General features: G+C 36.7%; 1 protein-coding gene across 1 annotated transcript in view; it reads left to right on the top strand.

Annotated features, from left to right (window-relative positions):
• Positions 1 to 13,333, top strand: part of NaPi-III (Na[+]-dependent inorganic phosphate cotransporter type III) — a 495,622-nt gene that overhangs the window by 99,643 nt on the left and 382,646 nt on the right. The gene's annotated exons all lie outside the window — the stretch shown is intronic.

The raw sequence follows: 13,333 nt of genomic DNA, 5'->3' as shown, positions 1-13,333 counted from the left end.
GGAGCGGGCGTCGTAAAGTTAACCCTTTATTTCTCTTCAATCTCACTAAAAGTTGTGCTTCAAAGTGTAGAGATGTCAAGAAAACAATTAATTGAAGCCCTCTCCGCTGGTGTAGTAGCTAGAGTGTACCTTTCGTGTACGGGATCCTGGGTTCCATTCCAGTGATAGAATCTTAAAATTTGAACGCATTATGGTGGTTTGTATTTTGAGGTCCACCAACCGCCTTAAGCTGAGGTCCTCCCCTCATATAACCTCGGTGTTCAAATAGTGCGTTTTCTAACCTAATTCTGTCATTTAAAATCAAATATAGCAGAGTTTTTTTAAATTCAAAGTTCAAGGAGGAACGGGAATAGGGAATGGAGGAAACTTCATAACGAGGATCTGCATAATTTATACCGTTTACCAAACATTGTTATGGTCGTCAAGTCTAGGAGGTAAAGATGAGCAGGTCATATAGCCAGAATGGAGGAATTAGGAACGTTTTTAACTTGGAAATGCAATCGGAAAACTACTTTTTTTTTCGTCTCCCAAACGGACATAAAACAGACAAGATAAGTATATATAGAGGAGTGTTGGTGAACTTAGCTCCTTAAATTTGGGTTTTAATAAAATAAAGTGCTTGCGTAATTGCTGTCGAGAACGCACCCTAAAATCAACAGATACCAATTACTAGTAGCTTCGTACTGATTAATGTATAGTATGGTTTCCTGGTGGAGAAATTTGTGGAGTTTAACTTATTAAAATGTGTAAATCGATTTTTTTTCCTGATGTTCGAATATTAGAATTTTTATTCAATATTCTAAAAATTGTTTTAATAATTATTCATGATTCGAACAATTATAACAACTAATTTTATTCGCGTAATGAATTATTTTAATTTTAGAAGAAATTTGACTGAATATCAACAAATTTTCTCAGAACTACTGATGCATATCTAAAGGTAATAAATAATCCATCTTAAAGTAAAGTGCTTTGTTGTTTAGATGTCAAATTGACTATAAATTCAGTTAAGAATTAGACATTCCTCTTACTTTCTATATGTATAGAACTACTACCACCTTATCATAATGTCTCCGTTTAGAATATTATCAGTCTCGAATTCATATCTATGACGCAAATGGTATTCTTGAAATTATAACTTACTAGCATTGCTTCAATAATGTTATCGACAAGATTATTAATGATGTAGTGTTTAGATCCATTACCTTTTGTCGACAATATACGTGTGTAATGCTACGTTTCCGATTGCACGTTTCACCTACTCTGAAAACAGTCTTAGATACTTATCTTGTGTCAAATATTCATAAGATGAACACATGTTATAATAAGTGTGATATTCATACAAATATTGTTATTGACATCTCTCTTTTTTTTAGCTCCCAATGGAGTTTAACTCTAGGTGAATGTATAAGTGTGTATTTGGTACTTTCTCGGTAACTACGAAGTGTGATCAAAAAATACGGTGAATAATTTTATTATAAACTGAGTAATAAGCTAATCTGGCCTTTGTTAGCAATACGCTTATCCCACCGTTGAATCCATGGCTGGAAATATTTCCGTAAGGCTTCCTTTGGAAGGGTGTTCGTCTGCTTTGTCGTGACCTTATCAAAGTCAATTAATGTTACAGTTTTAATGTTTGGGAAGAGGCAGAACTTGCATGGTGCTATATCTGGAAAGCACAGCGAATGTGGACAGACAAGAACAATTTTTCGGCCAAAAACTCGCTGATCAAAAGCAACATGTGGCACGGCGCGTTTTCGTGGTGAAGACGGAAGCCATTTGCCCATTTAATCGACGGTTAAAATGTTTTTCACGGACCCCTTACAAGATGTTTAGTTCTTCGGAAAGGTCACAAATAGTCATTCACCTGTTTGAATAAATAATTTATGTCATTTTCTGCACTTTTTAATATGTTTTTGACATCGAAGAACGACTCGATCGTTGCTAGTTTTCAACCGACTCCATGCCGCTTTTGAATCGCTCATACCCTCTGTGAACAGTCTTCAGTGCCACCGTTTCCTCGCCATACACTGACTTTAACATTTTGTGAGCTTCTTTGGCACTCTTTTCTCAGCTTAGAACAATACTTAATGTCAATACGCGCGACAGAAACTCTTAACACGTCCTCACTCTTCTGACTGTGGAAGCCAACTAACGTGTCACAGCTCTCTCAAACTAGAGTATGAAGGTTTAGACTACCTAAGGTTTAGACTACCGAACTTACTAGTTGAAATGGATACAACATCGATAAATGACATTGCACAACTACATTCACCATACCAGCATAACCGTGGGACGTAAAACAAAGATTTCATTTAATTTCTCTAATCAACGAACAGGCCCGCAAGTGGGTATGTGTTAAAGACTTCGGGCCGTATGCAGAGTCGTTCTGATGCGTGATTAGTGCCATACTAAAGGAGTTTGACTAACATATATTTCCTGCAGTAGACAAGTCCTTAGTGTGATGCTAATCATACTTCAAAACGACTCTGCATAAGGCGGTTCATTTTTGGTACTTTAAATGGTATTAGAAGTAGAACTACATGCCATGTGGAGATTGTATTCCTATTGGGAATCGAACTAAACCCGTACTGAATGGATGGATGAATTTTGCGTCTCTTTTAGCACCGTGGCTATATGAAATGTAGATCTACAGCTTAAGGTGGAATCCGAGCCACCGGAGTGCTTTTAAATTTCAAGGCTTTCTCACTGGGAATCAAATCCGGAACTCCGTGAACCGAAGCGCGGATGCTAGCCACCAGACATAGAGGGCTAGAGAGTCAGGGCTAGGTGTGCTAAAGATAGCCATGCTAATTACTAAGCTTCTAGAACCCTGTATTATTGTTATCAGTAATACTGGGTAATAAATTTCATGTAAATTTAAACAAAACCCATTATCAGTGAGTACAGTTTAATTGACCTTGAGTATATTAAACGTACGCTTACAAATGTATATCGCGTAAACGCGACTCACTACAAATTTTCAGTTGTGTGGTAAATGTTTAACATACGAGCATAAATACTCTTAGTTTTTTTTAACGTGTTAACAAGTGTTTAAAGAGACCACCGCTGGAAATTACTTTAGTGTATGAGTAATAATGAGGATCTTTTGCATACTACGACACAGGAGTCTGTTGAGGAGCAATTTACCAATCCTCGTTGTGGAGTCAGTTCCTCTTTTATACATATGCCTAATTTGAATTTAAGATTTAAAAAAAAAAAAAATGAATTTCGTTTCGCGTCGTACGGAAGACTTGAAAACTGTGGGGATCAACTAAAATATTAGTATACTAAAATAACGAATCCTTTGGGATCTCCGAAATAATATTATTTAGTGAAATAAGTTAATTCTCAAGAACTTATCTTTCTTATGTTCACTGCAGGATTTACATGACTTCAACAAGAATTTACAGACAAGAAGTATGAAATGTATAATTAAACTATGAAAGCGTGTGAGTGTAGTCGCTCAGCATTTATTCATCCATTCATTGAGTTAAAATATGAAGTCCTAACAACAAAATGTACTTACTTTCGTCACAGAGTTCTCAAGAAGGGAGTGTTACGTTTAAAAAAAAAAAAAAAATGGCTTTCTCCAGGCACTAACCTAGAAATATTTGTTGGGACGTGGCCAAGCTTTGAAGGGATGGGACCTATGATATTTGTAAAAAAGAACTACAGGTTCCTTTGGATATTGCAAGGATCCCCACATCACAACAGACGCACTTGTCAGCTCAACACGTGCTAATGATTATAAACAACCTAGCAGACAACAAGCCGACACGAAAGACACCGAGGAACACCGAAAGAAGACGGACCCCACGGAAGGACCCGAAGAGGACAAATAAAAGGAGGACCACCGAGAGACCCAGCATCAGTCGTCCAACTGATCGAATCACCTACACCGCCCTGAGGTCGCACTGGATGGACTAGGGGTACACCTATCCTTTCCGAGGTCGCACTGGGCTAGGGTTCCTTTCTACAACCAAGCCTCGCCAAGCTGCCTTGAGCTGAGGGGGCTATCCTTCCAGACTCACCGAACCGGCAGGTGCCTTGGAGACTGCCTTGAGAGAAGGTGCATCAGGCAAAACACCTATTCTCCTGTACTTGGACCAGGGGCGGATCCAGGACCGACTTCTGGGGGGGGGGTTGTCATACTGCTACTTTTAAGGGCACCAAACTTTGGAATGGGTTTTATTTATATATATAAAATAAGAAAGTTTTCCTCTTCTGGGGGGGGCGATCGCCCCCCCTGGATCCGCCCCTGACTTGGACATTAACGAGGAAACTGTATTGTGCTCTTTGTAATCAAAGATGTTTTGTATTTATCAAATTTTATAGTAAATTGGTGAAGGGGATAAATCTCGGTCTCTACCAAAATCATTATTGACTCTACCAAAATCATTACAATATTAATATTTATGGCTTTCAGGAAAGTCGAATTTTACTTTTTTGTCCTACTTTGCCTTGATTTGATACTTTCACATATCATCCTATTTTCCACTGAAAAGTATCTGTAATTCAACTAATTAAAATTGAAATTCATCGTAAATTTGGCCTATGACAAATACTTTACCATTTTATATCATAAAGGTCAGATCCACTGGTATTACAACAGAGCGGTGCTTGAACGATTCGCCGCAGAACTTGAAACTCCGATTTAGTACTGATGATTTCACAGCCTTGTTTAATTACAAGTGTTAACTCTTTAGTCAGTGAGAGGAGGGCGTGGCTCAGAGTTCATGACGATAGGTTTTGGTGAGTGGTAGACCATGGTGGATCATGGGTCAGAGTGAGTCACGGTTGGTCGTGGATCCATTGGGTCACGGTTGGTGGTGAGTCAGGGATGAAGTTTTCATTGACCCATATTCAAACAAATTAATACTTCATAAACATTATCAAAACTGATTTTGTTAGATATTAGTTTGGCTTGGCAGAGATTTCAGTTTTTATAGATATAGTAATGAATGAATTTATGCTTTCAAGTGCTTTATTGTTATTTTCTGCTTTTAAAGCTTTTATTATTTTCGCGCTTTTTTTTAGCACTTTCATTATTTCCTATTTTTAGCTTTTATTATTTTTTTTTGTTTTTAAAGCTTTTATTATTTTCTACTTTTGGTCTTTTTATTTTCTGTTATTTAGCGCTTTTATTATTTTCTACTTTTTAGCGCTTTTGTTTAAGTTGATTAATATTGATTTTTTAAAAGTATTTTATAATATACAGTTTTTGTTGTATTTGTATTTTAATATGCATTTTTTCACTAATTTCGTTCCGTCCTTATTCCAGTAGTTTGTAAAAAGCAATTCTTTAATAATATTAAAATTTTGCTTAATATGTTTTGCTATGATTGCCAGTGAGGATGAACATAAATATTGTATAACAAAATCAGAAAATAAAAGTAATCTTTAAAAAATTATAGTTTTCCTTTACTAGATTCTAATTACATTCATCAGTTTTCACTTCCGTTCGCGACCCTCAGATTGAGAAACGGTACCTTAAAATGAGCAGATGCATAATCGAAACAAATCCTTAATGATTGCAGTTGTTTTTATAGTATTTTATAATAAGAGAAAACCTATCTTGATTTCTTATTTCTTGCATTGGAAGATGAGCAAGGTTTATTTAATGGAATAACGACGCTCATTGGTTATTTTCTAGTCACTCTTATGGTTGAGCGATTGAGTACATGTAAGATAAATATGGCTATTATATCATCCGAATAATAAAATAATGTTATAATAAAAACATTTATGTTATAAAACGAGGTAAATTTCAATTATGTTCTTTAAAAAAGTTAAATATAGGCAAAAAGACAAAATTTTTATTGGTTATTGAAAGTTCAAAATTCTTTAAAATGGAATGTTTGAATACATATTGTGCGAGCGGTCCCGGGTTCTATTTCCGGTGGGGACACTTGCTCGAAACAGTGTAAAAAAATATCTTTTTCAGGACAGCCATCCTGAATGATGTTTTGCTGGATTTTCCTCATTCACACCAGGTAAATGCCGATGTGGCACCTAGAATACAGGTCCCAGGCCGCTTCCTTCCTTCCCCTACCCTTTCTTCTTTCCCTTTCCCCGGGTAGTGTGCTCGCCGAGGTACGTCATCCCTCAAACGCGACAGCCTAACATGGCCATAAATACCGAAAGCCCAGAATTCTAAATTCTAAATCTGTTGAACACATATTAAACAGGATAAACGGAAGGAGCCTAAAACAATTTCATCATTTGAAACTTTCGCTGTACTGGTATTTGATACAGTAACATTTTACTGTATTAATGATGGTGAATATTATGCGTTGTATTTAATAATCAAATAACATAATAATTAAATCGAATTATAGAAAAATCAAGTTACACATTTAAAAAAGAAAGAAAATATTCCATTAGCTGATTCAAGCTAATTACAGCGTTTATTTAGCTTTATTGTTTACAAATAAAATGCGAACTTTTACATATCTTGTGAACCTTGGTCTGTTGATTTAATATCATTTCTAATAATGTCCAAGTTTTTCATATTTTTACAGCATAAAACCAAAGTCTAAAGTTCTTTTTCTATTTTTGAAATGCAAATTATCTCGTCACCTTCTTTTCGTTTTATATATATATATATATATATATATATATATATATATATATATATATATATATACTTGAGCTGTTTATATTTCCTATTTTCTTTTGTAGAGAGACAAAGGGAATTCGTATTTTACTTGTCCTTATGCATGTTCTACTCAGAAGGATTTTCAAAATGGTGCAGTTGTTGAAGGGGAGGGAGGGGGTAGGTCATGGTTAGGGTTGGCTACTAGACATGAGTTGAGGCTGTCTCGTCTACAAAAGATATAAAAGTGGTGTCCCGTCTCCGAAACTGTGTCTCTTTTTATTGGAAAAAGATCTAGGTTCTATCGTGTCCCGTCTCAAGAGGAACCTAACTCATAGCCAAGGGAAAGTATTGTGGCGTGGCTATGAATTTAATTTGTTTTAGCTTAACGTCCCACATTATGCTTCGAGGTTAAGAGACATAGTGATTATATTAATGATAATGAAGGAAGCAAGGGGAAAGGGAGAAGCCCGAGAAAACTCATCAACACGGTATTTGTACATCATAAAGCCTACTTGATGCCAGATGGAATTGAAACAGGAACTCCATGCACTAAAGGTGGGCGCTGTACCACTAAGCCATTGCAGCTCCGAATTTAGCATTAGCACTTCAGTAGTATTATTGTTATTGGCTGTTTATTACTGCACTAGATTCACCTTTCAGATTAGTTTGGTAGTTTCTGACAACAAGACTTTAAAAAGTCCCTTCATATGAATTTATTTTACAATTCTTAGTCATGGACAGTGCCGATTCTTGCGGTAACTCACATGGAAAGCTGGGGCCGCGGTGGCTCAGTGGTAGAGCGTTCACCTCTGGTGCTTGGGGTCCCGGGTTCGATCCCAGCCCCCGCCAAGTGAACTTTGTGGTGGACAAACACCGTGTGCGTGGGTTTTCTCGGGGTTCTCCCGTTTCCTCCCACTTTCTTCATTCCACCATTTCATTCATTACTCATAATCACCGTCTCCTTTAGCCTAACCGGCATAACCGTGGGACGTAAAACTCAAAGATTTCATTTCATTTCACATGGAAAGCTAAGGAAAGAAAATATACCTAATATCGTAATTTACCTGAATCAGTACATTAGGTAAGATTTCGTAATAGCTTGTAACGATAAAATTTTAATTTTTATTCGTGTGATTTCCATGAAGAGAAGCCTCTCGTTACAATGGGGGCCGCGGTGACTCAGTGGTAGAGCGCTCACTTGTGGGCATGGGGTTCTTGGTTCGATGCCAGTTCGCGTCAAGTGAGTTTTGTGGTGGACAAACACCGTGTTCGTGGATTTACTCGGGGTTCTCCCGTTTCCTCCCACTTTCTTCATTCCACCATTTCATTCATTACTCATAATCACCGTCTCCTTTAGCCTAACCGGCATAACCGTGGGACGTAAAACTCAAAGATTTCATTTCATTTCACATGGAAAGCTAAGGAAAGAAAATATACCTAATATCGTAATTTACCTGAATCAGTACATTAGGTAAGATTTCGTAATAGCTTGTAACGATAAAATTTTAATTTTTATTCGTGTGATTTCCATGAAGAGAAGCCTCTCGTTACAATGGGGGCCGCGGTGACTCAGTGGTAGAGCGCTCACTTGTGGGCATGGGGTTCTTGGTTCGATGCCAGTTCGCGTCAAGTGAGTTTTGTGGTGGACAAACACCGTGTTCGTGGATTTACTCGGGGTTCTCCCGTTTCCTCCCACTTTCTTCATTCCACCATTTCATTCATTACTCATAATCACCGTCTCCTTTAGCCTAACCGGCATAACCGTGGGACGTAAAACTCAAAGATTTCATTTCATTTCACATGGAAAGCTAAGGAAAGAAAATATACCTAATATCGTAATTTACCTGAATCAGTACATTAGGTAAGATTTCGTAATAGCTTGTAACGATAAAATTTTAATTTTTATTCGTGTGATTTCCATGAAGAGAAGCCTCTCGTTACAATGGGGGCCGCGGTGACTCAGTGGTAGAGCGCTCACTTGTGGGCATGGGGTTCTTGGTTCGATGCCAGTTCGCGTCAAGTGAGTTTTGTGGTGGACAAACACCGTGTTCGTGGATTTACTCGGGGTTCTCCCGTTTCCTCCCACTTTCTTCATTCCACCATTTCATTCATTACTCATAATCACCGTCTCCTTTAGCCTAACCGGCATAACCGTGGGACGTAAAACTCAAAGATTTCATTTCATTTCACATGGAAAGCTAAGGAAAGAAAATATACCTAATATCGTAATTTACCTGAATCAGTACATTAGGTAAGATTTCGTAATAGCTTGTAACGATAAAATTTTAATTTTTATTCGTGTGATTTCCATGAAGAGAAGCCTCTCGTTACAATGGGGGCCGCGGTGACTCAGTGGTAGAGCGCTCACTTGTGGGCATGGGGTTCTTGGTTCGATGCCAGTTCGCGTCAAGTGAGTTTTGTGGTGGACAAACACCGTGTTCGTGGATTTACTCGGGGTTCTCTCGTTTCCTCCCACTTTCTTCATTCCACTGTTTCATTCATTTCTCATCATCACTGGCTATTCGGCATAACCGTGGGACGTAAAACTCAAAGATTTCATTTCATTTCATTTTGAATCTCAGAGAAAGAATTTAAGCCCTCCTTGCTGGTCTTAGTACCTAGCGCGCTTGCCTTTTGTAACGTAATCCTAGGTTCGAATCATTCATTGAGATCGGAACACAGTATAGTGATTCGGACTCCACACTTAAACTGTAGCTCCCCGTCTCATATAGCCTCGGTGCTAAAAGAAACGTTAAACTCAAATTCAACCAGTCAATCTATATATATAAAAGAGAACGTACAATTTTTTGTCCGCTCATCACGCTAATACGGCTGAACCAATTTCTTTCATTTTTGGGGGGTTGTTAGGATTTGGACCCTAGATGGTTTTTATCATATCACTTTAATTTTTAATTACCAGTGTCTTGAGATAATTGACCATTCAGGTGTCCACAAATCCTTTGTTATTAGTTCATCATAGGTAAAAATAAACGTATTTATATGCAACCCGCATGATCTTATCACTCGGCGGGTTAACATAAATGACAGGCGATATACAGCGGAAAATAGCTTGAATCTTCTGTTTAAAATTTTTTAATTGATTTGCTTATTTTTACAGACACTTTTACAATATGCCAGCACCGGGATGACCGCAGCGAAGCGGGGCGGGTTAACATAAATGACAGGCGATATAATGTTAAGATTTACTGCAATCTTCTATGGTTTTTATCATATCACTTGAAAGCGAAAAAGTAAAAAATATCTAAGTAACAAAGTTTATTGCGTTCCGGGGTGACCGCAGCGAAGCGGGGTGAACGCTGCTAGTTTTAAATAATACAATAGCTACGATAGTATTTTATTATAGATCTCGCATATATTTCATTTTTTTAAAAGACGTTCCGATAATTATTTCAGATATCAAAATAGTGAACATTAACTTTTGGAAATCCAACATAGAACAGCAAATAGTATTCTTAAAATAAGTTTGACGAAATATATTTCTCTATCCATCATGTATCAATTTCATAACTATTTCTTTTAATGTCCAGATTGTTGTCAGATTGTGATATTTCTCAATAAATTCACTTTCAAATTCAAACCTGTCACTTTTAATTAAGATATGTTACTATATTCTTTTTATCATACTTTTCGTGTCGTTTTGTGTGCTATCGATAAATCATTTGAAATGATAATATTTATTAAAATTACTGAATTCATGAGCAATTTTTGTCTTCACAGAATGTAGGTCAATGTCTTAATTTTGACTTCATTTCCTACAGAATTCTCAAAACAGTGGCGTAGCTATCTATTCTATAAGTTGTTTTGGTCATTTTCTTTTATGGCTGTACCCTCTTCAATTGTGCAAACATTCTAATCGTACTGGTCAACCGGTTTCCATGAGATCGTCGAAGTAAAGCAGTTTCGGATCGGGTCAGTTCTGTTGTTGGCCACGATCAAGGGTAAAAGTGGATCTCAAAAGGTAGTGGGGACGCATGACGTCACACCGTTCCCCGTGCCTATCTTTGCCCATTGTATTTCTTTAGAAAGTGGAGGGACGCCATATATATTTTCTGGAAGTGGTGGGATTGCGTCCTCCTGCGTTCCCCCGCACTTTTACCTCTGACCATGATACTAGATTTGTATGTGTTGTCTCGAAAATGTATAGTGAAAGTACTTTCTCGTTTCGGAAAGTCTCGTCTCGACTCGTGGATAACACTATAGTGAACGTGGCGACTCGTGAAGCCTGGACTCTACACGAATCATAAAACTGTTTTCCCCTCACGTGTGATGCATCGCAAGAATTCGGGACGATTCGTGAAGCTACCTTTCAAACGCACACTTGAGAAAAAGTGACACAACAGATGTGGATCAACAATGTTGTCAAACTTACAAGTCATGGCGAATGAGCGACAAAAATAGCACATAAAGAACTATAACACGAACTTTAACGATTATTCGAGTTGAACGGTAATAATAATAGCAAAAGTATAAAATAATAACAACAACAAAACGAAACTTAGCAGCAATCTGTCAACACTGGATCTTCAGGAGATATTCTCCGTATAGCGCGAGAGAGGACACTGTCAAAATTTCATGGGTGGAGGTTGACGACCGGGACACACCCTGGTGTTCTATTGGGTACTGAAATTAGTAAATCTAGATCAAGCTTCACGACTCGTTGCGATCACTATAGTCTGACTTACTTTTAGATGAGTGCCGCTGAGGAAGATATCCCATTGTTGTAAATTTACAGCGACATGTAACACGAGAAATGTGGTTGATATTAAAATAACTGCCAGTAGCAATAATAGTTAATCATTATTTATGTTCATTTCGGCACTATTCCTTGTTTTAAACATAACTGTACTTAAACTTCAAACATAATCTATTTGTATTTAAGAAATTTCATATATTAGGGTTGATACACACACCATCCCTTTTTTATTAGGATTGATTCGATGATTCAATATCATGCCTCAATTCGGGTCGTGATGGCTATAAGAGTTCTTTGTCAGTAATTCTTTGTATTTAAGAAATTTCATGCATATGGATTGATATTCTAGACACGCTTTTCTGTCCTACTCGTGGAGGCTTGCTGCTGAATTAACCCACTAGCAACTAAAGTGGTAGTCATTTTGAGTTTTTTTCAACACATCATTTTTTACAGTGCTCCCACCAACTGAGAACCTTTTATGTAGCATGGTCTTCAGCTAATGTCTTCGTCTTCATGTAGCAATTCGCTCGAATAACTAACACTTTCTGATCAGAAGTTATTTATTAAAATTAAAATAAGGTGTTGCATTTTCGACTTATTAAAATTAAAATAAGGTGTTACATTTTCGACTTATTAAAATTAAAATAAGGTGTTACATTTTCGACTTATTAAAATTAAAATAAGGTGTTACATTTTCAACTTATTAAAATTAAAATAAGGTGTTACATTTTCGACTTACTAAAATTAAAATAAGGTGTTACATTTTCGACAACTTATTGTTGTCTTCATCAGATACACAGTAAAATAGACATCTTCTTAAGAACACATATTACGTATAACCTTTGTTCTTTCAACCGAAGTGCAGTTTGAATATAAAGAATGCCACCTTCTACATGTGGTGGTTCGTGCCATAAATAAGTAATCGTCGGAGGGATCTTACACCCCGATAACTAAATGGCCAACCAAAACCTTCGTTTCAAGCAACTGACAGTCGTTTGTCAACTCCACGTGGAGTCTTAGTTGCCACAGTTCTAAATACCGTTCTTTAAGTTAGTACTGCTCAATTTCCTGTTCCCAAAACCAGCTTCTTTGTTCTTAAATTGCCTGATATCTGTTTCATATTAGCCATAGTATGGGGAAGAAAGAACAGACACAATGGATGTTAAGACGTTGCATCCCTGCAAATGCGGTCAAAAGAGAGAGAAAGGGATGTTGTTATAAAAATCAGCATGGGAACTTGAATGGCCGAGCTGCACTTCTGTTGAGTAAACGCACTATATATCAATATATATATATATATATATATATATATATATATGTTTTTAAGATGTTTCTTTCATTGAGTATCTGATAAAGATAACGATAAGTTGTCGAAACTGTTACATTTTATTTAAGTTTTAATAAATAAATGTATTTAAGTTCTAGTCAGAAAGTGTTTGTTATTCGTGTAGTAAGTTCCAGAGTCGTGATGATAATGGAGCTACAAGCCATTTTCTGAATTAATATTGTTCAAGAACTGGCAACCTCTTTCGCCCCATTCCTCTTTCCTCCTGTTATTATACTTTCTAGTACCTCCCTAATGATACAGTCTCTTTTCAAAAATAAATCACAAGATCTCTTCATGTCTTCCGATTCTCTTAAGGGGGCAGACTACTAAATATTTTTCCAAAGCTAACAATTTTTCTTTTGTTAGTTTTTCGTAAGTGAAAAGAGATAATGAAATGTTACTTACCTCAGTAATAGATAATGTTATTCTACACCCGAAAATACGAATCGGAAGAATTTTCAATGTTGCAATCCATAGAAATTACACTGTGGCCAGAATTTGAATTACCCAAAAATCTAGGTCATGACAGCGACTAGAAAAATGAACTCAACGGCAATTGATGACTTATGCTGACTGTGTTCCTTGTTAACTACTTTTTAAATAATATTTGTATTTTAGTTCTACTGATAATAAAAATTATTTATATTTTGTACTCTTAATTACAAAATAAATACAAATATTATTTAAAAAG

Source organism: Thermobia domestica, chromosome 8 (genome assembly GCF_964235325.1).
Source record: "Thermobia domestica chromosome 8, izTheDome1.hap1.1, whole genome shotgun sequence".
Classification (NCBI taxonomy): Eukaryota; Metazoa; Arthropoda; class Insecta; order Zygentoma; family Lepismatidae; genus Thermobia; species Thermobia domestica.
This window is presented reverse-complemented; position numbering and strand designations above follow the sequence as displayed.